Genomic DNA, 25,803 nt, shown 5'->3' on the forward strand with positions numbered 1-25,803 from the left:
ACTTGGATGCTGAACCCTGACCAATGAAGGCAAGCATGTCATACACCTTCTATCTACTTGTGTTGCCACTTCCAAGGAGTTGTAGACTTGGACCCCAAGATCCTTCTATAGATTGATGCTGTTTAGGGTCTTGCCATTAACTGTAAACTTTCCCCTAGTATACCAACTCCCAAAGTTCAACAGGCCACACTTGCCAAGAGGTTGTACTTTTATTTAATGTCATTTTCTTACGGAGCCCACATCACAAGATTAGAAATTGTTCAGCCAGAGCTGAACACACTTCTCGGCATCTGCAGACAATGGTGCCTTGCGCTTCTTGTGCTTCTTGTGCATAGTGGTGGAAAGATTGGTGGAAACAGGGCCGCGATGTGAACGCCCTTTCCTTGACCCCATTTAACATGATAACTACACAGAACGCAGCAGAATCTTAAACTGCACGGACGAGCTATGTGGAAGGTGTATTATGAAGGGAGAAGATCAAACAAACATTCTGAAGAAATCGAGGGAACAAATTTGCAGGAAAACATTGTGAACAATGCAGTTATACGTTACCTTGAAAATAAGAGTTCAATCAGTGAGAGGTGATTGCGTAGGTGATAGAAAAAGCTACTACAAGATTAAAAAAACCTTTCCTTTATAAAGTCATATGTAGGCCAAGATTAACTACATGGATTAGTTTTGATCACCGACTTAAAAAGGCTGGAAACTGATACCTTTAACAGAACAGTTAAAATAGACAAGATTAGGATTGCGGGAAGATAAAATCCAATGTCAAAGGTTTTGATCAATATATTCAACACAAAGAAGACGTCAATAAAAGCCAAAAGGATTTCAAAGAATTCATTATATCAAGCAACCACAGAATGGAAAGTATTCTAAATGAGTTTGTTGTGTTGTGGTCACTAATAAAACTTGAGGTATTTTTCTCAAAGATGAATTTCTACTGTATGAATTCCAAGGAATGGAAATAGAACTGATAATCTACAAAGGCCATAATCCTGTAATGCCAGGGCAGATTGCCTATATATTCTATGCATTTTATGTTGGTTTATTTTGTGTTAGAATGATGTAGGATTACAAAAGGTTTAATAATACCATCAAGTAAAGAGTTATTATGCTGGATGGGAATGAAGCAATGTTATGATATTAAAGGCATAGTGACATTGGTGGTAGAACCACTGCCTTACCCTGCCAAAGACATAGGTTCACACCTAAGCTCGGGTGCAGTCTGTGTGGAGTTTGTATGTTCTCCCGTGGTCACCTGGGTTTCATCGGATACCCCATTTTCCTCCCATAACCCAAAGATAAGTTCATGTCCATACGTTCTAGGAGCAGAATTAGGCCATTTGGCCCATCTAGTCTACCCCACCATTCGGTCAAGGCTGACCTAACTTTCCCTCTCAACCCCATTCCATGTCAAGTCAAGTCAAGAGTGTTCTATTGTCATATGTCCCGGATGGGACAATGAAATTCTTACTTGCTGCAGCACAACAGAATATGTGAATATGTAAACATTGTATATAACGGGGAAAAAAAGAAAAAGTTCAATAAATAACAAATATAGTGCGAATAACAAATAATAATATAATCTTTGGCAGTTCAGAGCTCATAGCTTATTCGTTGTGTTTAATAGTGTGATGGCTGTGGGGAAGTAGCTGTTCCTGAACCTGGATGTTACAATCTTCAGACTACATTCCATGTAGCAAATGCTCCCCAAATGTAGCATTTAGTAGGTTAAATGGGCTACCGTAAATGTATCCTCTGTGCAGGTAAGTGGTAGAATCTGTGAGGAAATTGATGATAATGTGGAATGAATAAAATAGAATTAATGTAGCAAAACACAAAGTGCTCTAGAACCAGTCAGAACGAGTCAGGCAGCATCGGTAGAGGGAATGGACAGGTTGGGACCCTTCTTCAGATTGGATTAATGTAGTGGAAATGGGTAGCGCAGTTATGGGTTGATGATGCTATTTCTGTTCTGGAGACGCAAGAAACTGCAGATACTGGAATCTTGAGCAAAATACAAAGTCCTGGACATCAGCAGGTCGGGCAGCATCTGTGAAGGACATGGAGAGTTTTGTATCAGGATCCTTCCTCAGACTGTTTCTTTGCTGTTTGTCTCAATGACTCAATAACTTTAGTCTTTAGGACAAGAGGATGACATTCTGGCCCTTCTAAACTGCAAGGGTGCAGAAGCCATGGTGCAGCTTTACAAAGCCTGGTTAAACTTGATCAAGAGCACTATGAGCAGTTCTGAGCACAATATCTTAGGAAAGATATCGGAGAAAATGCAGGGTGGTTTGTTTGGAATAATGGAGACACAAGAGAGGCTGTAGATACTGGAATCTTGAGCAAGAATCAAAATTCAGGAGAAACTCAGCAGACCAGGTAGCATTTGTGGAAGGCAATGGAACATTTTTTCAGACTCATGAAGTAGCGGGGAAATAAACGGTAGAAAGACGATGTGGTAAGAGATACGTGGATCCATGCAAGAAGCCAAACCTACTTCCCTCGATCTGCCAATGAACTGTCCAGTCTTACCCCACCCATTCCCTCACTTCATGCCACCAGGAATCTCCCCTCGCCTTCATCATTCTGAAGAACAATCGCAACCCGAAACATTGTCTGTTCATGTCCCTCCACAGATACTCCCAGGCCCGCTGGGTTCCACCAGCACTTTGTTTATTAGAACAGTGCTTGCTTTCAAAAATTGAATTGCACAAAGAGATATTTACACCTTGGCTTATTTTGAACATAACAACAGAAGTTACAGTTTAAAAATATTCTGGTGCCGAAAAAGCATGTCGGAATATTCGAACTTCATGAAAGCTGCTAGGATCAAAGTCGAAGGATCAAATCCAAATTATTTTTCCTACATTATGTGTGGGGAGTCAATGCAGCTTAACATTGTACCTGCATTCTTCAGACTGCACAGACAATGCAAGCTTATTAATTGTTATTAATTAGCACCTTATGGTGTGACTTTATGTTGTGGGAATCCCTAACCAGAGTATTTCAATATTTGCTCAATTGAACTCAATTGTGAAATATTGCATGAGTAAAAACAATTGACAACCATTCCCTCTATTTAGAAAGGTCAATATAAATGAGGTCAATGTAGCTGTGGGGATCAATGGGTTTGTAGTCGATGGCATTCAATGGTCTGTCCCTCATGAGAAACTACGGATGCTGGAATTTTGAGTAAAACACAAAATGCTGGAGGAACTCAATGGGTCAGGCAGCATCTATGGCGAGAAGGAACTGGCGATGTTTCAGGGGGAGACCCTTCTTCTGACTCAACCCGAAACGTTGCCAATTCCTTCTCTCCATAAGATGGTGCCTCGCCCGCTGAGTTTCTCCAGTGTTTTGAGTCTACCTTTGATTTTGTCAGCAACTGCAGTTCTTTCTTAAACACAACATTTCAGGTTGGGAATCTTCAAAATAATGGAGAGGGGGAGGGGGGGATAGAGAAAGCTGGAAAATAGAGGTGGGGATGAGGCAACATCGGGTAAGTAATGGATAGATGCAGATGAGGGGGTGATTTGCAAAAGGGTGATGAAGAGTCGTGAAATATAAAATGGGAGGGAGAGATGTGGGTAGAAGAAGACTGAATGGAGTGAAAAGAGAAAGGATAAAGGGGACGGTGATAGGAGATGAGTGTGTGGAGAAGGGGGAAGGAGCAGGTTGATGGGGTGGCTGGTGCACTGGGGTGGGGTAGGACACTGGAAAGAGAGGAGGGGTCATAGGAATATTACTTTAATTTGGAGAATTCAGGGTTCACACCACTGGGTTGAAGACTACCCAGGCGGAATATGTGGTGCTCTTCTTCCAGTTTGCGTGAGGCCTCACTCTGGCACTTGAGGAGGCCCAGGGCAGAAAGGGCAGTATGGGAATGGGAAGGAGAGTTAAAATGGTTAGCAACTGGGAGATCCAGCAGTCACTAAGCAGTCCGAGCGAAAATGTTCTCCCAGTCTACGCTTGGTCTTGCTGATGTAAAGGAGGCCACATCTGGAGTTCCAAATGCAGTAAATAAGGTTAGTGAGGGTTGCACGTGAACTTCTGTCTCGTCTGGAAGGACTGCTAGGGTCCCTTGAAGGAAGTGAGTGAGGACGTGTAGGAATAGGTGTCATATCTCCTGCAGTTGCTGGAAAAAATACCCGGGGATGGGACGGGTTGAGTGGAAGAGATGAGCCAAACAATGAGTTATGGTCTCAAATGGAAAGCGGAAAATAGTGGGGGTTGGAAAATGCGACTGGTGGTGGGATTGTGTTGGAGGATGATGCATCAGATGTGGGAGCTGATGGGGTAAAAGATGAGGACCAGGGGAACTGTATCTTTGTTTCATCTGCGTGAAAGGAGAGTGAGAACAGAACTACAGAGAAGATACGGATGATGGCTCCAACCACAACTGCACGGGGGATCCCACAGATGTCAATCTTGGATGTGCTAGACTGGAAAGCTTCACCTTGGGCGGGGACGAAGAAATTAAACTTGGGAGGGAATTCCTGGCCAGAGAAATAGGCCTGGAGCCAGAGGTAACAGAAGAAGAGCTCAACATAATGACGAGCTCAGAACTTGTAGAGGTATGGGTGCAGAGGTACAAAGTTAACGCCTCTGCTGAGAGATTCCAACTAATTTTGGTTCACTGCTAAGTGACTTCCAACAAACTCCAAGGTTCTTTAAAAGTGAATAATTAGGATAACATATATAAAAAATTGAAAGTAAGTATCACGAAGAATTTGAATCTGTCAAATGATGTGAGGCTGAAAATGAGTGTTTCCAGTTTTAGCAGATGGCTAGCACATATTTCTGATATTTCTTTCCTCATTTTAAAAATAGGCCCATTAGTTTTTACAAAATATGTGGTTTAGCACTTTTGCTAAAAGAGGTGACTGTTACAGTCATTATTGTGCTATGTTTAACACAGATTATTTTGGATGCATAAAGAAATATTTCAGGCAACTATTGTTCAGCTTGTGTCTTTGTGATTGGTGATGACTTGTACTTGTGTACAATGCATGTGGAAAATTCTGTTCACTTGCAGGTTAGTTGTCTCATTGGAGACATGTCCCAGAATGGAAGTTAAGATAGATAATTACATTTATTGTACAAAGCGACAACCATTAAAGATTGAAGGTTTTGTGATCGACTTTACTTCTGTCAATTGTAAATTGTCCCTAGTGTGTAGGATAGTGCTGGTCTATTGTGTGATCGCTGGTCGGCGCAAACCGGGTGGGCCGAAGGGCCTGCTTCGATGCTTTTGTCTTCAGGGATACAGCGTGAAAACAGGCTCTTCAGCCCAAGTCCGCTTCGACTAGCGATCACCCCATACACTAGCACTATCCTATGCCCTAGGGACAATTTACAGAAGCCAATTAACCTACAACCCTGTATGTCTTTGGAGTGTGGGAGGAAACTATAGCACTCGAAGAAAACCCGCGCGATCACAGGCAAAACATACAAACTCCGTATAGACAGCACCCGTGGTCAGGATCAATACCGGGTCTCTGGCACGATAAGGCAGCAACTCTACCGCTGTGCAGCTTTGGCTCCTCAGACGCTTGTTCCTTTTTATCCTAAAACATTCCTTGAAGGACAATACTACATACATGTGTAAGACATTACAAATAAAGACAGGGGTGAGCAGAAGTCCCTTAACAAGGTTGACAAAAGTGCTGGAGAAACTCAGTAGGTGCAGCAGCATCTATGGAGCGAAGGAAATAGGCAATGTTTTGGGCTGAAACCCTTCTTCAGACTGATGGGTTGAAGAAGGTCTGAAGAAGGGTTTCGGCCCGAAACGTTGCCTATTTCCTTCGCTCCATAGATGCTGCTGCACCCGCTGAGTTTCTCCAGCATTTTTGTGTACATATAATCAAACTTTATCGGCTTTATCTTGCACTAAATGTTATTCACGTAATTCCTACTATCATGTATCAGTACACTGTGGATGGCTCGATTGCTAGCATGTATTGTCTTTTCACTGTCTGGTTAGCACGCAACAAAAGCTTTGCACTGTACCTCAGTACATGTGACAATAAGCTAACGTCTGCCCAGCCTGCCTTTTCCTCCACTGTCTTTTCAACAGAGACTTGGCAAAGAATGATAACAATGTGTGATATAGATCTCATGTCCCCTGTTGCATAACTCTGAAACAATGCAGCTTTTAACATTATGGAATATATCTATAATTATAATATGACATTCTGAAAAAAATTAATAATTTTAGATGGCAGCGTGTAAATGATAAGGTTTACTCCAGAGGTTCATATGACATCATTAACCATTAGAGTGCATATTTGGCAAATGCATTCTCAATCATGGGGCCAAACTGTAGTATTCTATTCATCGCCTATCATCGATAATTTCTATCCTATCCACTCACTGACATGAAAATAGTTCTAATAATAAATATGAACAATGACTTGCAGCCAAATGAGCAATTTAGCATTTGAGGCTAAACTTTGGGACAAGCTGCTGATCAGCAAGGAATCTCATCAGCTCACACCACCAACTCTCAGATGAGCAGTTGAAATAATGTTTCTTCGTGTTTGAATAAATAACCAGAAAAATAATTCTTAGTTGTTACCTGGTATAGATGTGGAAAAGTACCAACAATGGCCTCTCCATGTTCAAGTCTGAAGAAGGGTCCTGACCCAAAACACCACCCATCCCTTTTCTCCAGAGATGATGCCTGACCTGCTCAGTTACTCCAGCACTTTGTGTCTATCATCAAGTAACCAATGTTACATCATTTATCTCATTGTATTATGTTTGGATACAAAGTGGTTGAGATATTTGCTGAAATCATTTAAAAGATGTGATAATTAAAGTATTTTGTCGACCATGAAAGTTCCGGGATATCCTCTGTCATGAAAGATGCTATATAGATGCAGGTTCTTTTTTTTCTTATTTTAAACCATCACATCAAAATTTGAATCTTGTAGAAACAAGGAACTGTGGATGCTGGTTTAGAAATGTTGGAGTAACTCAACAGGTCAGGCAGCATCTCTGCAGAAAAATTATGAATGATGTTTCGGGTCGGGACCCTTCTTCAGAATTGAATTGGATAAATGTTCTTTAAAGAATTAAAGGACATTTTTTTGGGGGAAGGAAATGAGGAGAAATGTATTTAGTCGGAGGGTGGTGAATCTGTGGAATTCTTTGCCCCAGAAGGCTGTGGAGGCCAAGTCAGTGGATATTTTTAAGGCATAGATAGATTCTTGATTAGTACAGGTGTCAGAGGTTATAGGGAGAAGACAGGAGAATGGGGTTAGGAGGGAGAGATAGATCAGCCGTGATTGAATAGCGGAGTAGGCTTGATGGGCCAAATGGCCTAATTCTACTCCTATCACTTATGACCTTATGACCTTATGAACTTATGACTTATGACTTAACACATTACAGTCCTAAAGTGGACTGATGGGATCTTACTTTAATATATCTAGGAAGATGTTTCCTCATACAGTGTTGAACACTTGCACTTGATTGAAGTGTGGTGTTAAAGCTGGCAGTAAATATTGAACGTCTGAGCTGCTATTAGAGGTTGCCAGGGCAAAACCAGCATCACAACACCAGGCAAATACTAATACACAAGCAAGTACATTACAAAATGGAGAATAGTCACTGACCTTGTAACAAAATGGATAACTCACTGCTCTCCATTTTTGCTGGTATTGCAGACAGAGTTGACTAGTTGGATCTCTTCTTATCAGCACTGAGGCAGAGCAAGCTGGATACACAAGGTCACTGAATACTAAGGGCATTTTTCTGGCTCAGAAACAGTGAATCCTGTGTCTGGTGATCATCATGGAATGACTCAACTTGTTTACTTGCGAGATACAGTGCGGAAACAGGCCCATTGGCCCATCAAGTCTGTGCTGACCAGTGATCACCCCGTACACTAATATTATCCTATACATTAGGGTCAATTTACAACTTCATCAAAGCCAATTAACCTACAAACCTGCATGTCCTTGAAATGTGGTAGTAACCCGGAGCACCCGGAGAAAACCCACGAGGTCACAAGGAGAACATGCTAACTCCAAACAGACAGCACCCATAGTCAGGATCGCACCCAGGTCTCTGGAGCTGTAAGGCAACAACTCTACCACTGCGCTACCGTGCTGCCCTTATCTATGATCTGCCTTTATGATGGTTAAATTCTCTCCTCATGCTTATTAGACACCTGGTTGGATAAGCATGTATTATATGCAAAATCAAATGTTAATGGTCTGCAGCCAGGGATGATGAGGAAAGGTATAAAAAAAGATTTTTTCTTATATTTGTACAGAAGTTGTCTGTAGCACACAAAACCTCTCTCCAGCAGTGATAAACAATAAACCTTTGGTGCTTGCACTGGGTCTGGGTCTGGAGTGATTCTTCAATCATTTAATTTTCCGACAGCATTTGCCAACTGAGAGATGACTGCATTATAACCAAGCCATGGGGGTACATGGACACATCTTGAGCAGCAGAGAGCATTAGTGGCTGATGGATAAGACTCCATTGGCTATTAGCATTAGGAAATTGGCCTCTGAAGCCTTCCTGCTTTGGAATAAAATGATGTGACTGGAAATCGGCAAGAAATCAAAAAAATCCATAATGTTTTTATGAAGTTCTTCTTTCTGATACTTTAAAAAGAACCTCAGTGCAGTCACATCCTTGTCAGACCAGCTGACATTCACTATTCAGTCATCCTGCATTTACTACCACTAGATCCACATTCCTTCTTCCTTAAACTAATAGCATATACAGTATAGTATTCATCAGAACTGCACATGCGGTCACAGGTTCCCTTCGTACTTTACCCGCTTTATCTTACACTAAATATTATTCATGTTATTCTCTTGATCATTTATCTGTACACTGTGGATGACTTGATTGTAATCATGTATTGTCTTTCCACTGACCGTTAGCATGTAACAAAAGCTTTTCACTGTACCTCAGTACACGTGACAATAAACTAAACTCAAACATTCTTCATTCTAGCATAGTCAAGTCGACTTGAGTTCATTGTCATAGGCACAAATACGGTGAAGTGCAGGTACCATGAAAATCTTGTTTGCAGCAGGATCACAGGCGCATAGATCCAAATATATATACATCGATTCTACGTATCTGGTAAATAACTTCTACAAAACATTTGTCCCAGATAGAACAATTAAATTCTTACTTGCCGTGCAATTAAAAAATCTTTAATGCAAGAAATTTACCATTAAAAACAAGTTCATGATTGTGCAAAAGGTTAGTATTGGTATGACTGTATGGCAAATCAAATTCCTCGTATGTTGCAAAACATACTTGGCTAATAAATTAGGATTGTGATTATGATTAGTTGTAGGAAAGTAGTTGTTCCTGAACCTGGAGGTGTGGGACTGGGCTTCTGTACCTGCCCAATGGTAGCAGTGAGAAGGAAGCATAGCCCAGATGGTGGGGATCCTTGATGCTAGATGCCGCCTTTTTGAGGCAGCGCCACATGTAGATGCTTTCAATGCTAGGGAAGATTTAGGCCATTATGGATGAAGCATAGTCCTCACTTGGTCAATTATTTTCTTGTAAATCCTTTATCATTCACATTAGTTTCTATCATATTCAAGACTTGTAGTTTAGGACCCGGTTATGTTGAATAAATCTCCTAGGTGGTCATTTTGTTTTGATATTGGAGCAGAATTATGAATCAGCTTAAGGAGGTGTGTATTAGTTGCATAAAGAGATGTAGTAAGGAACTGCAGATGCTGCTTTACACCAAAGATAGACACAAAATGCTGGAGTAACTCAGCGGGACAGGCAGCATCTCGGGATAGAAAGAATGGGTGTGTTTTTGGGTCGAGACCCGGACTTCAGTTGTGAGGCTCAAAGAACTGCATTGACAGTTTTCCTTATGGTCAGCGGTGCTGTACTTGCCACATGTAGAACTGCACAGAGAAATTATTTTTGTTTATTCACGCATGCAGGCGCTGCCATGTTTTGGCACCATTTCAAAAGTCCAAAGTCCAGTCCACCCGTGCACTCAGTCTACAGGAGCAGTTCATGGTCCTGGTAAACCTCTGGCTTCCCAGATAATGTAACATCACAAGAATGTGACATTTTGTAATCACAATAAAACTGCCCAGCATTTTGTTGCTCTTAGCAGGTTTAATCTTCACCGACTGCTCTCCAAAGTCCAAATCACAAACAAGAAGCATTCTTTCAGCCACAGTGAAATTTTGCGACCAATTTAATGGGGAATGGGAAGGGAGTGGGGATGAGCCTGCAGAGACTGGAGGCATAGACTGAAGAAGTACATTCTTTGTGCAGGGACTATAGAGATCCTCTACAACCTTATCCAGGTCCTCCTGATTTGAGCTTCCTTAAAGATCCTCTTGAAAACATGATGGTTTATGAAGTCCTGCACTTGGAAACGGCAAAAAACAAAGCAAATGTTACCATCTATCATAAGTACTTGAATTCTCCCCACGGTGAGCATGGACTTTGGATAACCTTCTAGTTTAGTTTAATTTAGTTTAGAGACATAGCACGGAAACAGGCCCTTTGGCCCACTGAGTCCACGCTGAGCACTGATCCCTGTACATTAACACTACATTGCACATGCTAGGGACAATTATTTTACATTTCAACATTTATACCAAGCCAATTTACCTACAAACCTGTCCACCTTTGGAGTGTGGGAAGAAACCACAGATCTCTGAAAAAACGGGGAGAACGTACAAACTCCGTACAGACAAGCACCAAGCACTCGTAGTCAGGATCAAACCTGGGTCTCTGGGTCTGTAAGGCATTACCTCTGCCGGTACACCACCGTGCTTCCATAACCTCTTTGATTATTAAACTGCGCAACTTGCAATAGATTGACAGTTGATGTAAAAATACTGACATTTTTAAGAAAGATGAGACATTTGTAGTATGTTTAATCCATACTGGGGAAGCATAAAGGGAAAAGAGGCTAACATAGTGAAGGGAATTTAAGGATGTTGGGAGAGGCATTAAATAAATTTACAATGTGTTTAGATTCCAAAACATAGCTAGCTAAAGTTAAAATAAACACGGGGGTTGTAAATCAGGCTGAGAGCAATAAAACTGATCAGCAAATGGCGTATTTTATTATGACCATTTGTTAGACAAATGGGGGAATGGTTTTTGAAAATAACAGAGAACAGAAGGTTAAAGATGGGGAAAAACAAGATGAAAACCACAGAATCATTGATCAATGATGAATTATTTCAAAAATGTAAATTCACATGTGACTATTATGAGAATATAAAATGCTGTAGATGTTGGGGATCTTTCAAACACTTTGGATTCTCTCTAGAGTGTTTCCGAGTGTGTACTGTTAAGACCTTGAATAAAACAACATGTTTGAGAAAGTGACCATTATTCTGTGAGATATTCTTTGCAATTGTTCGTATCTAAAACATAACTAGAGGCTAACTGGGTCCCATGTGAAATCCAGATTCTGGGTACAGGTTATATTTAGTAGTGTTCCCAAAAGCCATAATTATACCTGGCACACTTGCAAATCATGTAACCCTCTGGTGTGATATCCCGTTCCTCATTTGAGAGGTGTCTCCACCATATCTGCCTCCCAATCTGCAGCAGCGGAAGGACCCTAAACTGTGGTCCTCCCCGACAGAGACTTGGCGTCGGCTATACCAAGCTTAAGAGCGTTCCACCGCACCTACTCCTGCAGTCTGTAGCGAGCCATTCATCAACATTCCCCGACTTAAAAAAAAAATTCAAAATAGACTTTATTCAGGTAATAAATATATACAATATATGTGCAAAAAAAATATTCCGACATTCATGGAGGCTATACATACATTCAATACATTTTTACCCAAATCACAATTTAGCCCATCATCTCTTGTGGGATACTGGCGTGAAATCCCTTCCCTTATTTTGAGGGCCATCTCTCTCCCCCCCCCCCCCCCCCCCCCCCCATGTCCTGTAGCGGAAGAACAATAGACTGTGGTCCTCTCCCACAGAGCCTTGGCGATGGCTGCACCGAGCTTCAGTGCATCCCTCAAGGGCCTATCCCACTTGGAGCGTCATTTGTGTGTCATTTGCGCAACTTTATTTACGTGTCACGATGCATGAAGCACGAGTTGTGACGCACATGCGATTCACGCATGGCGTGCATTACGCCTGCATGGTGCGTGGTGACGTAGGCAGTGACGCCTGCGTGACGCGCAAATGACGCCCGTGAGACAGGCACTTTAGCATGTACTCCCCGCAGTCTGCAGCGGGCCAGTCGGCAACATTCCCTGACAGACATCTCGCCTGCAAATCAACATTCCCTGACGGAAAACACAAAATTCCCTCCAACAGCAGTGGTAGGAAATGTCCCTGCGTCTGAGTAGCTGGGAATAATCACAATCCTATCCACTTTAGGCAACACAGTCACAACTCACACAAGATTGAAGGACGTTAGGATAAGTCTGTGAGCACAAAAAGTGCAATGTGACTTTAAATAGCAGTTCTCTGGAAACATAAGCAGTGAAAGTCGGATAATCTGTGCACAGACAAATACTACTGCGTACAGACCAGTGTGGATAAGAATCTCACTTTAGATCAATTATATTTGGTGTACAACTGTTGTTGTTATTTGATTGCAATTTATGTTGGGAAAATTGTGGAGAAGATTAAGACTCCTATCATAAAGTGAATCTCAGTAGGTGCTGATGCAAAAAATCATGTGTTCTGAGGCTGGAAGTCTGACTCTCTGGAGCATGATGGCTTGGATTCTATGCACAGCAAAGTGCGTTGTTTGTCAAATATGCAACTGCGCAGTGAAATTATTTTGACATATATTACACATGCAGGCACCGCCATTTAGGGGGCAGTTATTCAAAGTCCAAAGTCTGGTCGGCCCGCCCGCGCGCTCGATGTACTGGAGAGATTCCTGCACACTGACGTCCCTCTCCTCTCCTCTCCTCGCCATCTTTGTGTCCCAGGGAATCTTCCTGCAGTCAACCTTTAAGATGCTGGAGGCATTTGCCCGTATCACCCCCCTACCGGCCTACGTTCCTCACATCGACGTCTCCAGCTCCCTCCCCGTTGTGCCGTCCAGCGAGCCTTTGGGTGGGTTCCTGGTCCTGCCGACTGATAAACATTACAATGCGAGGCTGAGTCAGAGGACATTCACTGGCTTCAGTGCACTGTTGTTTAACAAGCTTTTTGGGCTGCAAGACAATAGACAATAGACAATAGGTGCAGGCGTAGGCCATTTGGCCCTTCGATCCAGCACCACCGTTCAATGTGATCATGGCTGATCATCCCCAATCAGTACCCCGTTCCTGCCTTCTCCCCATATCCTCTGACTACGCTATTTTTAAGAGCCCTATCTAGCTCTCTCTTGAAAGCATCCAGAGAACCTGCCTCCACCGCCCTCTGAGGCAGAGAACTCCACAGACTCACCACTCTCTGTTGGAAAAAGTGTTTCCTCATCTCCGTTCTAAATGGCTTACTTCTTATTCTTAAACTGTGGCCCCTGGTTCTGGACTCCCCCAACATCAGGAACATGTTTCCTGCCTCTAGCGTGTCCAAACCCTTAACAATCTTATATGTTTCAATGAGATATCCTCTCATCCTTCTAAACTCCAGTGTACAAGCCCAGCTGCTCCATTCTCTCTGCATTTGACAGTCCCGCCATCCCGGGAATTAACCTTGTAAACCTACGCTCCCTCAATAGCAAGACAGTTTCTAAACCATCACCTTTCTTTATTATTTCTAATGTTATTGCATTTCTCCTGCACTTCGTCTTTCTCAAGAGAATGTGGCCTGTTTACAAACATGGTTTGATGTAACCGAGGAAAAGTAGAAGAATCATTTACAAGAATACAAACTTGAGAAACATGTTGACTATTGAATTCCAATTATAATTTTAGAGCAGAGATTAAAAATGCAATATTTTAATGAACATGCTATTTTTTTCAGAGACACGGATTGAATTATTACTGGGACAACGTATAAATGGGTTCATTTTCTCTGCTCAGTTGGACTATTACAGGGGTCACCAAATGGTGATAAAAAACATTTGAGTCAAGCTCTCCTGGAAATGACACAAAGTAAGGATATTACTCAGGACCCAAAGTGCTGGAGTAAATCAGCAGTCAGGCAGTATCTCTGGAAAACATCGATAGGTTTGGGACCCTTCCTCAAACTGGTTCTTCAGGCCCCTTCATCAATCTGAAGAAGGATCCCAATCCAAAATGTCACCGATCCATGTTCTCCAGCTGCCTGACCCACTGAGTGACTCCAGCAATTTGTGTCTTTTTTTTGTAATGAGCATCTGCAGTTCCTTGTATATAAGTATATAATCCAATTTGCTCACGAAAGGCTCTGAAATATTTTACAATAATCAGCAAAGGTAGCTGTATTTGCAGTACACGCATGGAGGAGGGCTGGTTGAGGTGGGGTGAAGATGACACATTGATTAATCTCTTTTCCAATTCCTTGCTTCTCCGTCCTCTCAGGCAGAAACAACCTGTTTAGAACCTTCAAACCCTGTCAGCCAAGGGCTTCAACTTTGTTCTGCCTTCCCTTTTTGTGCAAGGATTTCCTATTTTCTCCTCACTCGGGTCACAAGTAGTTATCCTTTCTTACTTTATCCTGAAACTATTTGCTTAACCTCTGGTGGCGGCACGGCGGCGCAGCGGTAGAATTGCTGCCTTACAGCACCACAGACCCGGGTTCGATCCTGACTATGGGTGCTGTCTGTACAGCGTTTGTACGCTCTTCTCATGACCTGCGTTCTTCTTGGTTCTTGGTTCTTGGGTCCTCCAAAATATTCCAACTGGAATTTAAACTGGAGGTGGTGAAGGGAGGGATTAAGCCAGAAAGGGTATAAAGAACACACACTATAGAATTTAACATAAAACATCCCCACACAGCAGAATCAAAGTTTCCCACTGTGTGGGAAGGCACCAAAGTCAGTTTTCTCCAGGAGCTCCAGTTTCCTCGCATACTCCAAAGATGTACAGGTTGGCTTGGTAAAGACTGCAAATTGGCCCTTGTGTGTAGGATAGTATTAGTGTGTGGGGATCAGTGGTCGGCGTGGACTCGGTGGGTCGAAGTGCCTGTTTCCGCGCTGTATCTCTAAACTAAAAAAATTAAAAAACCCAAATAAAAAAAGCCAGATTCCTGGAACAAACATCCAAATGGGTAAAGGCACTGCATGTGGCAAATACCCAGTATCCAAATTCTAGTTGAAGCTTTATCTTTTATTTATCATGCTTAGGCCTGTTTAAATTTTCTTATTGATGACATTAAAAGGAATTTACATAAAATAACAGCACTAATTACCTTAACAAAATTTGTGCCGATAGATTTGTAATACAATTGCGCTTAGAATGCCTAGGCTGTAGGGATGATTAATGATATAAAGCCTCCCAGGTATTGCTGAGGCAAATTTAGTGTAATTTCTATTCAAAACAGCCCACGTTTCTGCTTTTCTTTCATGGTTTCCATAATATGCATTCTGTCGTGTTCACCGCAAGCACAGTTTGTTCATACAGTACTTGGCACGGAAGTAGGCAGACTGTGTGGGACCAGATGCAGGTGAGCCATTTATCTTATTTCCTTGTTGTGTATCCAAAGTGGATGCATCTGTGCATCATACAGTTGATTTATATATATTGTGTCTGCTTTCTAAGCTGCCTGTGTAATTGCCGCAGCCAAGTAGATAAACTGTACAACTGATACAGAAGGTCACAAGCAAAAGCTGCTGGAATTATGCTGGTGATACATAGAGTATTAAAATTCACCTCCTACAAGGGCAGCAGACCATGTTGATGCTGGAGGAACTTTTCTTTTAACACTCTGGGTGGAAAAATGTGATGACAGCGATACCAACAAAAATATTAATTCTAACCAATAATTGTAGGGATTTCATATTCATTATTTATTTCTCTAAATGTGTGTTTCACACTAAAATTCCCATTAAAACATTGCAACAATACCTTGCATGTATATAGCAACACAATTCCCAAGGTGTTTCAGGGTGGTGAAATGAGACACTGAGCTAACAAAGGAGATATTATAAAGCTCCATGCTTGGTCAGATTAATATAGAGATCGTTTTTAATTGATCAAGCAAAGATACATAATCGTGAAATTTTCAAAGTCTCGGGTTGGGGAGGAGTTAGAGTCATGCAGGTGGGTAACAGGAGGAATATAAACAAAAAAGATAAAATTGGAGGAACAGATTTTTCTTTAAAGTAGGGGATCAGGAGATACAGATGATGAGGGGAAATCACAGAGGATTTAAACATGGATCACAAAAAGTTAACAGGCACACGGAAAAATTGGTTAAGAGGATTTTGATTAGTGGTCGGTGTGGGCAAGTTGGGCCGAAGGGCCTGTTTCCACATTGTGTGACTGGGACAAACAGCATTGTTGACTTTTTCTGGAAAGTTACGAGAGTTCAAGAATAAAGGGCCTGTCCTACTTTCCCGAGTCCTCCGCCGAATTGAAAGGACCTTAAAAAAAAAAAAAGATTTTTGTCATCTACGAACTCCTCCCGACTATCTTTTTACTCGTGGACTTTTTTGTACTGCTGGAATAAACGTCCCAACTTACCTGATAACCCGAGTACCTACAGCTGGCATAACAAGCCACTACGATCTCTCTACGGCCTCCTACGGACTCGCTACAGACTCCTACGGACTCGCTATGGACATTCTCCGAGTTTGAATCAAGGGGAAAACTCGGGAGAACTCGTGAGTAACTCGGGAAAGTGGGACAGGCCCTTAAGGAGGCTTTGGTAAATTTGTATTGGATGTTGGTGAGACCAGACCTGGAATACTGCAAGCAGTTTGGTTCCCTTACCTAAAAATGGTTGTAGTTGCATTGTAAGTTATGTAATGAATCACTGGCATTACACCTAGGATGAAAGGTTTGACCTATCAAGAACGACTACTCAGTTAGAGTCTGAATTATTTGGAGTTTAGAAGAATGAGCCTTATTAAAACATATCAAATCCTTTGCAGAGTAGGTGTTGAGATTTTATCAATCTGGGAGAATCACCAACAAGAAAAAATAACAGCAAAAATAAGGGAAAAGCTAGTTCGTCTCTCAGAGTGTAGCTAATCTTTGAAATTCTCCACCCCAGGTGGTGGAGACCAGATTATTAGATATATAAAATATTTGAAAGATCAAGGAAATTAGGGTCATGGGGAACAGAGCAAAAGAGGAGATGCAGCCAGTTTAGATCAGCCAACAATATATAGAATGACAGGTCAAGATGAGGGGCAGTGATGCCCGTTCTTGTTCCTATTCTCTTGTGTTCTTGTGACAGAAAATTGCCAAGCATATCTTTTTGGCATTACAGATCTTTTAAGTGTGTTGCACAGCAGTAGTATATCAAACTAACCCTGGACATTAGCTTGAACATCATACAAGGAATTGCAGATGACGGTTCACAAAATATCAATTAGGTAATTAAATAGAATTTAGAAATACAGCATAGAAACAGGCCCTTGGACCCACAGAGTTCATGCTGACTGTTAATCACCCGTTCACACTCCTTCTATGTCATCCCACTTTCCCATCCTCCCCCCTCCACACTCAGGGCAATTTACAGAAGCCAATTAACCTACAAATCCACATGCCTTTGGAGTATGGGAGGAAACTGGAGTACCCGGAGGAAACGCACGTGGTCACAGGGAGAATGTGCAAACTCCACAGAGACAGCACCCAAGATTAGGATCGAACCGAGGTCTCTGGTGCTGCGCAGGAGCAAGTCTACCAGCTGAACTTGAACTCCAGTATCTCAGCAGTAAAAACCAACAATGTTGTTTGCCTTCTTAACTAATTATGTAAAAACAGTGGTTAAAATCAAAGAAAGCATACGGTCAACTAATGTTTATTTTCCAGCTTGACATTTCTCCTCTTACAATACAACGTCAACCAACGTGCTTTTTACTAGATACTTTTAACATTGTAAAATATCCCAGCATGGTAATTCCACTTCCTCTTTCTATGACACAGCTAACTTGCTGATTATTTTCACAAGTTGGTGGATGTTTTTAAAATTACTAATATTGGTGGTAGTTTGTTTTGTGGCTTTCGTCTGTGCTGGATGAATTTTGTGATCACAATCCCTCAGTTGATGGAAGATGTAATTAGAAATCTAATGCCTCACATTAAAAAGCACAGGCTGAGTCATTCTTGGACTGAGCCCAGTTAGGCCATAGACTATAGACATATTTTAGACTTTAGAGATACAGCGCGGAAACAGGCCCTTTGCCCCACTGAGTCCGTGCCGACCAACAATGTCCCCATACATTAACACTATCCTACACAATTTTTAACCAAAGTAAATTAATCTACAAAACTGTACCTCTTTTGGAATGTGGGAGGAAATCCGGAGCACCCTGGGAAAACCCATGCGGTCACAGGGAGAAAATACAAACTCCGTACAGACAGCAACCATAGTCATGATTAAACCTGGGTCTCTGGCACTGAAGGGGACCAACTCTCCGGCTGCGCCACTGTGCTGCGCTAGTTGGCTGGTTACAACAATGTTTCTGTGCAGTAGCATAAGTTATCATCACTTGGTCTGTGACAATCCACTTTAAAGATAAGGGGGACCCCCTTTAAAACCTTGCCCCCCCCCCCCCCCTTTTCACCACCCCCCCCCCCCCCCCTCCCCCCGCAGAGGGTAGTCCTCCCCCCCCTCACCTCCCTATATTTAAGATTCCCTTTACAACTGAACCTTTCAAAATTAAGGGGATCATCAACTTGAAGAATTTACTTTGCCTTTTCCATTTGAACGATTAGTGTGGAAGTGAAGGGTAGCTCGTGACATATTGCAAATAAATAGTCTTGCTTTGGTGGACAGGAGACAGTGAAGTAGGTAGGCTTCCTGCAAATCATGCAGAGGTACAATTGTGTGCACCTCACCTAGACAGCTCGAACTACCTAATGCTGGTTAAATGCGTTTGAACACCCTCGACACTCAACAATGTTGTCACATATTCTTCACACGGCCCTCATTCATCTGGAATGGCTTTGATTCTGAACTTGAAGGAAACAGGCTACAGACAGGGCTAAGAGTATGAACATGAAACACTGCCATTTACCATGCAGATCTATTACTCCATGAAGCCATCAATCATGTGCCTTCCATCAGCTTGTCAGGAACTTGACAGGTAGATAAAAAACATGATTCCAACAAAAGGGAGTCTGAAGAAGGGAGGCAAACAAGCTGGAAATAATTAAAAGGCAGAACAATCCTTGAAATCTAGCTATCAACACATCACCCGTGCTTGATCCAAAGGCACCATCATACAGCAAAGACAGTTTATTTATTCAGTAGGTTTTAATTGTTCTGATGGTTAGTTAAGTTATTTTTACCCTTTTTTTGTTTTTAGTTTAATTTAGAGATACTGCGGCTCACCGAGTCGCACCGACCAGCGATTCCCGCACGTTAACACTTCCCTACACACACTAGGAACAATTTTACATTTATACTAAGTCAATAAACCAACAAACCGGTACTTCTTTGGAGTGTGGGATGTAAACGAGACCTTGGAGAAAACCCATGGGGAGAACGTACAAACTCCAAGTACCCGCAGTGAGGATTAAACCCGGTTCCCTGGGGCCTTATGCCAACATGCCACCTGTCAAAATTTTCATTGAGGAAAACACTCATTATGATGCATGATCCCCTGTGAAGATATTCATATGACCAACATCAACTAACCAAAACTTGAAAATAAGACACAAAGTACTGGAGTAACTCTACGGGTCAGGCAGCATCTCTGGAGAACATGGATTGGTGACGTTTTGGGTTGGGAATTTCTTCAGACTGATTGTGGGAAAGAAAAAAAAGCTGGAAGGAGCAGGACAAAGCATGGCAGGTAATAGGTGAACACAGGTGAGTTGGGTTTTAGAGGTGGGCAGGTGCTTGGAGAAAGGAAAGAGATGGAAAAAAAAGGTGTGAGGCAAAAAGATTGAAGTGGCTAGGAAGGAACCGCAGATGCTGGTTTAAACCGAAGATAGACATAAAAGTCTGGAGTAACTCAATGGGACAGGCAGCATCACTGGAGAGAAGGAATGGGTGACGTTTCGACGAAGAAGGGTCTCGATCCGAAACGTCACCCATTCTTTCTCTCCAGAGATGCTACCTGTCCCACTGAGCTACCCCAGATTTTGTGTCTATTTTAGGATTGAAATGGGGAAACCTGAATCATATTCTCCACTTACCCAGTGGTGGTGATATTAGCCAATATGTGTTTTATAATGTTGCAAGTGAGAATTCAACTTGCATGTATATCATCTTCAGGGTATGTATAGGCCAAATATGACAGGTAAATCAGGTGGTCTTTATAAAAATTCAGTGTTTCTTGTTCTTATTCTCTTCTCTTATTAAGTCGATTCACATGCAAACATGTCACTGAGTGCTTTTGATAATGGTTAAATTGTGGTTTTGAAGATGCTTGATTGCAAATAAATCCATTGGGGAGAGCCAAGAGTCATGATCACTGGCCACATGTAGGCCAGACATAGGTCGATGTCAGGAGATATTTATTTCCGCAGAGAACACTGGGTTTGGTAGTGTTGCTGCTGCTGCCCCTTCTGATTCTCAAGCATCTTTCGAGAAAGAACTGGATATTTCTGCCTGGGGCAGGGTTCAGCTCATATTAATCAGAACCAGAGAAGGCTCGGTTTCATTGCCTCATGGAATTGTTCAACATTTTAGCTCCTATTTGTTATGATTTGATGTGATCTTTCACCTCCACTGACTGTAAGATGGAGTGTGGTAGGTATGCATTGCGGTGTTCAAAGAACTGCCCTGATATGAAACCAATATATCTTAGCCTTTTCAACATTGTTGCGTGACACTAGTGCTAGGGAGCAGACTATAGAGGTGAATAATATATTATGGAGGTGAGAATACAGAGTCTCCCTACAAAATCAGGTTCTTGTTACTTAATTTCGTCATTGACCTCCATTTCATGTGGTGATTTAACAGGTTAATTTGGTTCATGAGGGATGTGGATATTCTGGGCAACAACAATTCCTGCTCCAACTGAGTAGATACTTCAACACAGGCTGAGTAAATAAAGTAGCGATGTGCCGTAATTTCACTCTGGACAATACATGGCTCAAGAAGGCCAGATTACAACTAGGACATCTCAGTCAACGTTCATCTCAAGTCTGTGAAGAACATGAATAATTCTCTTCTTTCTGGAGAAACAAGCAACTGCAGATGCTGGTTTACAAAGAAAGAAATAAAGTGCTGGAGTAACTCAACGGATCAGGCAGCAACCCCGGAGAACTTGGATAGTTGGTGTTTCGGGTCGGGACCCTTCTTCACATCGATCTTCTTTCTGGACATGCTCACAAGGACCTGGCTTTTCAATAGATATGGAAATGATCCAAAGATTTTAATTTTGTTAAGATTTTAAGGTCATAAAATGTACTATAAACAATTAAATATTTACGCACAACTATATGTCAGACTAATTGACCTAATTAAAAAGCCAAACAAAATCCCCTGTGTGTCATTCAGTACATTAGCAGGTTGGCTAGTCTGCATGCTTGCTTAAATTTTGTAATTATGCAGCTAATAAGGTATTTCAAGATGTTTTGCGAAGATGAATGATATAATCATGTCAAAGCATTTGAAAGCAAATCACCATTGATCAATTTAATATTTCTCATCCATTTCACTTATACTAAAATTTGTCAAAATGTTGAACACTGCTTTATCAGATTTATTCAAATCTCATTTTTTTGGGGAGTTCCTGATGAAGATTGGATGGGTATAAAAGTCAGGATGTAATGTTGCAGTTGTGTGTAACTATCATTTGTTCACATTGTGAATATTGTGTGCAGTTTTGGTCGTTACACTCCAGGAAGGATTTTGGAGAGGGTGTAGAAGAGGCTCTTGGATCAGGATTTTCCTGGATTAAAGAGTTTTAACTATGGGGAAAGTTTGGACAAATGTTGACTGTTTTTCTTCTGTATGGGTGGAGGCCAAGAGGTGACCTGATAAAAGTATATAAAGTTATGAGAGGCATAGATAGAGGAGAGTCTTCATTCCAGTGTGTAAATGTCAACACTAAAAGGCATAGCTTGAAGCTGAGAGGGAGAAGGCAAGCAAGGCAAGCATTTTTTTACACAGATTGTGGTAAGTGCCTGGAACACACTGCCGGGGAGGTTGTGGAATCAGTAACATTTAAGACCTATTTAGAGAGACAAATAATTAGATAGGGAATATAAGAATATGGACCATGGGCAGTTAGATGGATATCGTTAGTTTTGCATCATGGTTGGAGGAGATGTTGGACTGAAGGGCCTGTTCCTCTACTGTACTGTGCCTGAAGGTTTTATCAATATTAAGAATCATAATTTGGGCTCTTGCAGCAACAAGGAATTGCAGAAGCTGGATAATACACAAAAGGACAAAAAGTGTTGGAGTAACTCAGCAGGTCAAGCAGTCTGAAGAAAGGCCTTGACCCAAAACATCACCTAACCATGTTCTGCAGAGATGCTGCCTGGCCTGCTGAGTTAACAACAACAACAACAATCAGTTTTATTCGTCACATTGCACATAAAGTGCAAGTGAAATGAATTTGAATGAGTTACTCCAGCACCTTGTGTTCTTTTGGCTCTCTTTGACTTCTTCCCATGTTCAAAACATAACATGAGTAAAGTTGAGTAAAGTTCCAATATTGAGGAGCAATGAATGGAACCAATAGGCTTTACCTATTAATTCCAATTGCTTTCGAGATTTAGCTCACAGTTTTTGCGCAAGCCCCTAAGCTTGATATTGCTTCTTCAATTGAGCAAATTTAATGAATGGGACAGCGATGAGGACTTTTCCTACTCAAGCTTACAATAAACAAATCCAATGTGCCTGAGACAAGCTTTACAAGTTGGTGAAGCATCTGCCTAAGCAGGCAGATAAACAGTGCACTTTGTTTTAGAAGGCCATTAAATCATAAACTCTGGATGTATTTCTGACAATTTTGGGGGTATTTTCACAGACAACAGCTGAACATCTTTGTGGATTCATTTATTTGCAATTTCTATGCAGCCTTTAACCCATCGATTTCAAGGCAATTTAATATCATAACCAGAGTAACAGTGGTGTTGCACAAACTATATTACTCTTCAAAATTGGTGGACCATGAAGCTCATAATTCATCTAAGCACGCCTGCTGGTAAAAGAGGGCTAAAGCTGAAATAAGATTAACGATTCTTGAAAACAGCACTAGCGTAAATGTGGAAAGAAGGATAAATAATTGTTTACAGCTTGAGAACCATTTTTTCATTGCCGCAACATTAATTTAAATGCATTCGCAACACATGGGCACTGCTGCCAAAACTGACACACAGCGTCAATCCTATATCGTCCTCCAGAAGTCAGTGGCTTTCTACATATGAAACTATGAATTCCTTGCAAATTCTTTGTATGCGAACATACTTGGCCAATAAATGTATTCATTCATATATAACCTTATTAATTAATTCATTCATTCACTTGTTTGTAATGGTGGGTTCATTTGTTGTTGTGCAGCCAGTTCAATGGCTTTGACCCAGGGCTAGTGAAGGCAGTAAAATAAATCCCTACCAGGATAGTGCATGACGTTGAGGGAAACTTGCAACTAGTACTACTTCTTCCCAACCATCATCAGGCTATTGAACACCTTGAACTCCAACTAAACTATGAACTAGAAACTGAATCTGTGGAATTCTCTGCCACAGAAGGCAATGGAGGCCAATTCACTGGATGTTTTTAAGAAATAGTTAGATTTAGCTCTTAGGTCTGAGGGATATGGGGAAAAAAGCAGGAATGGGATACTGATTGTGGATGATCAGCCATGATCATATTGAATGGTGGTGGTGGGTTGAAGGGCTGAATAGCCTACTCCTGCACTTATGTTCTATGTTTCTATGCCTTGGTTGCACTAAGGATTTAAGGTTTGGTTTTGTTTTTACAGTTTTTTTTTGCTGTTGTAACTTTTGAACATTTATTTGCTTGTCTATTATGTTATCTATAGAGTACTTGGTTTACAAACCTGGTGTGCTGCTGCAAGTAAGAATTTCATCGTTTTGGTACATATGACTTTTGAAAATCTGGAAAATGTTATCATAGAATGTACAACTTGGAAACTAATTTTCAAAAGTCTAGTAGGTAATACTCCAAATCACAGTTATAAAATGCCAAATTCATTATTCTGGGTCTTTGCAGTTGACAAGAATATATTTCACATTCCAGAGACACTGGCAGCAGACAGGGGGACTGAATTCATTACAGCTATCATAGGCAAAGAGACAAAACTAGAACAAAGAATACCAATATAGACAAATCAAACCTTTCACAATGTGTTCATGCTCAAGGATTTAGAAGAACGAATTGAAGAAATTGCAAATGTTTCACCTGCAATCTTTCACAACTCTCTTGATTCATAAGTAATTTCTGGTGTTTGGAAGTTTACAAAGTTAACTTCACTATTTAACGAAGCTGAAAAATGGAGAGCAGTTGTAAAATCTATTGGCATTGTATTGTTGGAGCCAAGTTGCTCAAAGTTATATTCAAGAACGAATCATCATTCAAGGGGGAAAGTTTGGAGCTCATTTGAAGCCAACCTATTCAATGTCAAAACATAGTGCTGGAGAAACTCAGCATTCAGGCAGCATCAGTGGAAGGAATAGATGAGCGATTTGTTTGGTTCGGGACCCTTCTTCACACTCATGTTAAAAGAATATCATTAATTTATTTTTGAGACAACAGCTAAAATCGTAAACAGGATAAAGATTATATGATCTATTAAGGGCCCGTCCCACTTAGGAGACCTAAACAGCAACCTCTGGTGACCTTGCCCGCCACCCAAAAAAAAATCACGGTTGAGGTGACCTGTAACCTCCTACCACCTCCCACGCATATGTTGAAAACCTTCCTCGACTATGAAGAAAACCGGCTTTGACTAGACCTGCGACTAAAAAATTATCGATTTTTAAAACGGCAACCTATTTTTGGCCGGTTTTAATCATGATGAAAAAGTAGCATCAACCTAGAAGAAGCATCGACCATGCGGAAACCACTTTCGACCATTAGGGAGAGTGACCAAAACCTCCTGTGACCTCATGGAAACCTTGGGTGGTTGGCAAGGTCACCAGTGGTTGCTGTTTAGGTCTCCTAAGTGGGACAGGCCCTTAACTTGCTATGTCAGAAAACACACAAAAGGCTCCAAATAATTTAGGTAAAATATAATTGAAGACATATTATTAAGCTTGTTAGTAGACTGATTGGCCGATCAAAGAGAGAGAAGGGATAATGGAAATTAATTGGAGAACCATGTTGCATGATATCCCAAATGGCTATCCATTTGGGATATCATGCAACATGGTTCTCCAATGAATAAATCCATGGTTCTCCAATGAATAAATATTCACCATATTTATCAATGACAGAAAAAAAAATATATAGAGTGATGCATCTGAATTGTTGGATGGCACGAACATTGAGTTCCCGTGTTCATTTAAGGGATGTAAGCATTACTGCCATTACTGCTCATCCCTCAAAAACCTTGCACTGAAATGTTGACTGTACTCACAAAGAATTGACCACACAAAGGAAGTATTGATAAGGAAAGCAGGCGGGCTTTTACACAATTGAGTGATTTCACATTCCCCATTTCTGGAAAAAAAATCCAAATATTTAATTAATTGATTCAATTCCATGTAAAATTATATAAATATGTAGATTGATTAATAGAGATAAGGAACTACAGATGATCGGCATGGAGGACTGAAGGGCCTGTTTTCATGCTATACCTTTAAAACTAAAAGT

Source organism: Leucoraja erinacea, chromosome 32 (genome assembly GCF_028641065.1).
Source record: "Leucoraja erinacea ecotype New England chromosome 32, Leri_hhj_1, whole genome shotgun sequence".
Taxonomy (NCBI): domain Eukaryota; kingdom Metazoa; phylum Chordata; class Chondrichthyes; order Rajiformes; family Rajidae; genus Leucoraja; species Leucoraja erinaceus.